This window comes from Coenobita brevimanus, chromosome 109 (genome assembly GCF_032717465.1).
Source record: "Coenobita brevimanus isolate Jiangsu-jjx chromosome 109, ASM3271746v2, whole genome shotgun sequence".
NCBI lineage: Eukaryota > Metazoa > Arthropoda > Malacostraca > Decapoda > Coenobitidae > Coenobita > Coenobita brevimanus.
Window position 1 is genome coordinate 11,211,151 of NC_137062.1, and position 3,702 is coordinate 11,214,852.

The following is a 3,702-nucleotide window of genomic DNA, read 5'->3' on the forward strand; positions in this document are numbered from 1 at the left end:
GTGTGTGTGTGTGTGTGTGTGTGTGTGTGTGTGTGTGTGTGTGTGTGTGTGTGTGTGTGTGTGTGTGTGTGTGTGCGTGGGACGATGTGATTCCATTTTAGCGCAAACGATCAAAGGTCAAGGTCACGGGTCAGGATAAAATTTCTGGTGAATTGTCTCTGAGGACTGGCAGCTCTTTTGACTTAACTGTATGTACTGAACTTACTTGTATCTTTAATCATTTTATTCACTCTTACTGTAGCTAAATGCCTTATTCGCTTCCCTGGTGGCCCCTCACCCCTATTTCATTCATCCTCGCATCGTCATTATCTACAGTTATTTCGGTTTTTCTTACATATCAGATGTCATAATCCTTTTCTGCATGCATGCTACTGTCCCATCTCATAATATTTTAATGTTTGTCGCTCTATGAATCCCCACCAACATTGTTTTCTCGGTATTTTTTATTTCTCTTCTTGTCTCCTCTCTTTTCATCACTTCCCTCCTCCTCCTTCCTCACTTCTTTCTTTTATTCTTTTAATTATCTCTTTTTCTTTCGCCTCTCCCTCTCACTTCCTACCCACAGTCTTTCACCACCTTACGTCTTTGTCGCGCCAGCTTCCTCTCGCCACCTAGGCTATCTTGTTTTCTTTCCTTTCCCAAACTTTTCCATTCACGTTGACCTTGAGCATTCCACTGACCTCTCTCTCTCTCTCTCTCTCTCTCTCTCTCTGTATTCTTCCATTACACGAGATGCACAAACATTTCCCCCTCCATACTCAGAAACAGTTTTGTCTCATTGATCCTGTTTAGTCACCGGGTCATCCCATCCCAAACACTGGTCAACCTGTACATTGTGTCGCTAGATCAGTTATTTAGTTCTCAAGGGATGGCAAGAAGCGAGAGGAGAAAGAAATGAAGGAATGATGAAGAGATTATGACAATTGAAGGGCGGTGGAGTAAGAATGGAGCCGCAGACGAAGAGGAAGTAAACGGTAGAGAGTAAGCTGTAACAGAGGAACAGGGAAGTGAGAGAGAGGTATACCATAAATTATAGACTGCTGTCGTCGTTCACTGTCATGAAAAGACCATAAAGGGATGTATGCATCGAACATAGCTTTATTTTAATGCTAGGATGCCAGAGAGAGAGAGAGGGAAAGAGAGAGAGAGAGAGAGAGAGAGAGAATGGAGGGTAAGCTAGTTCAGTAATTCTACTGTGTGCCGTCATGTGTTTGTATTTATATATATGGAATACAATACACATGTGTATGCTGATGCAAGTTGTATATATTTAATTATAACATCATACCTATGTTACAGATACACTGATGGTGAGTGTGACTGCTGTGACAGATTCTTCTGAGGTCGATGTGACAGTGTTACGAGTGTACAGTCAGTGTTTGGTTCAACTATGTTTAGTTATTTTTTGTCATTATTATTTTCCTACTTCCCAAACATAACCATAGTCCAAAACCTTTCAGCGGGAGGACATCTATTTCGAGTGTTTTCCTTGTGCTTCCTGAAGGTTTCACTGAGCATTGCCACCTAAAAGATGAGATGTAGTGAGACCAAAAGTTAAGGAATTGAAAGCACACACTCAGCAGAAGTATCATACGGTTTGATCAGTGGCATAACACACAGTCATCCATTCTTTATCTAACCCATGGAAATCTTGGATCAACCTCTCAAGCAAAACCATCTACTCATTGCATTTAAGTGACAGAGTCATTCTGCTGACTACCAAATTTAAACAGAGGTGTCAGATCCCTGCCATGTGCATCCCCGGACACATTTCATACTTAATATCTGATCCCATGTCAGTTGAAAATACATAAGCAGATAAAACTGAGTCCGAACAGAAATGCATTCCCGAAATGCATACTCGTGTAATTATGACGATGCGATAAGTGGATTATGACTAAAAGGGAGAGAAGCAGGAGGGGATCATTGCTTGTTGCTGCATGACAAGAAAAGAGAGGGCTCAGAGGGAAGGAATTACAGCAGATATATAAAAGTGCAGCTGCGGTAGTAGCCAATGAAATTTGTGCTTTTAGAATAGACTCACTTGGATGGTAAGCACACTGTATACTCTAATCAAGCAGTAAAAATTAAGGGTAAACTAAGAAAAAGCACCTGAGCTAAAATTGTTGTGTTCAAGACTAACTGGTAAATATGAAGCCTTTGATTGTAGGAAAGAGTAGCTGGGATGGAGGGAATATAACAAGACGTAATGATAATGCCTTCAACACAAAGAAGCTAAGAAAAAAAAATGTGTTGCGGAAATATCGATGGGATGGAGGAGGGAAAATATCAGCAAAATGTAGAGAAAGTTGGTTGCGGCGATTGGAAGTTTTGTGATTATGGAAAGCAGATGAAAGGTTGGGAATAAAATGAAGCAGAAAAGATTCTGACTACAGTAAAAGTAACCGCATAATCTGAAAGATAATATGTATTTCATGGTTGTAGAACAGAGTAAGCTGAAGGTAAAGATTGTAATGAAGTAGGAAATGTCATGTCAAGAATTAAAAAAAGAAAGAAAAATCTCTGAGAGAAAACTAGTAAACCTAGCCGCGCAAAAATACTGACTGAGCCTTTCGAAGTAACAATAACAGGAGGAAAAAAATGCATGAAGAAAACTGTCAAGGGTTGGAAGAAAGTGACATGACAGTGAACACAAATGGAGATCATAATTGCTGTATGTGACTCAAGAGAAAAATACATAGGATAAAACGTAAAACTGATGAAGGGAAGGAAGGAGGGAGGAAAGGAAGGAAGCTGACCAAGAAAAGAATAAGTATGAGACTGAGTGAAGTGACTAATACCCTTACTTCTTTCTCTTCTCTACATCCCAGTCAACACCCTCAGTCTCCATTATTCTTCCCGTCCCACTCACATAATACTCACCACCAACCCTTCCACTCCCTCGCTCGTCCCCGTACTACCACTGTCATGCTACCTTATTCCCTCTCTTCCTCTCCTTCCTTACCATCTAACCTGCACCTCTCTTCCCCTGCCTTTCCACTCCCTACTCACCTCACCTCCCTGCACACTCAACCACGCCACTGTACTTATCTCACACATCACAACTCATTCATTCATTGCCAGACGCCATGTATCCCAAACGGGGTGTTCAAGGGCTTAGAGTTAATTGTTTTACAGGGAAGGGCACTAATCCTCCACCAACCCCACTTGACACGTAGGGAGAACATTATGCCAACAGCATCTGGTGTTCCCAGGCGGTCACCTATCCAAGTACTAACCAGACCCAACGTTGCTTAACTTCGCTGATCGGACGGGAAGCGGTGTACTCAACGTGGTATGGCCGTTGGCACATCACAACTCTCTCGTATTATATACACTCTCGTGTCGCTATGTTATCCAAAATAATTATAGGTGTGAGCTCCATTACGTCCCCGTGGCATTCTTGTCTGTACTTCTTTAATTCCTTTATGTAATTTTGGTTTGGGTCAGCCATTCGTCAGTCCTTCTAATTCTCTGAATATTAAATATTAATGGGAGTTATACTTTTTATTTGTTCTTTTCTGTCTGTAGTTTTATTTAGTTCACTGGTTTCTTGTTCGGTATCCATTTAGCTTCTTGAAGGGTCCGGATTGGCAGAATTTCCGAACAAGGAGATTTAGAATACCACACCCTTCATTAACTACTTCAGTAAATGAGGTTTCTCCGAATCTAAAAAGAAATATGTAAAACTTACGCGAATAA

General features: G+C 41.1%; 1 non-coding gene across 1 annotated transcript; it reads right to left on the minus strand.

The window, feature by feature from the left end:
* Positions 1–3,190: 3,190 nt before the first annotated feature.
* On the minus strand, positions 3,191–3,309 carry LOC145417229 (5S ribosomal RNA). The gene has a single exon (XR_013900446.1). It is a non-coding gene; the product is annotated as a 5S ribosomal RNA (ribosomal RNA).
* Between the last annotated feature and the right edge of the window lie 393 nt (positions 3,310–3,702).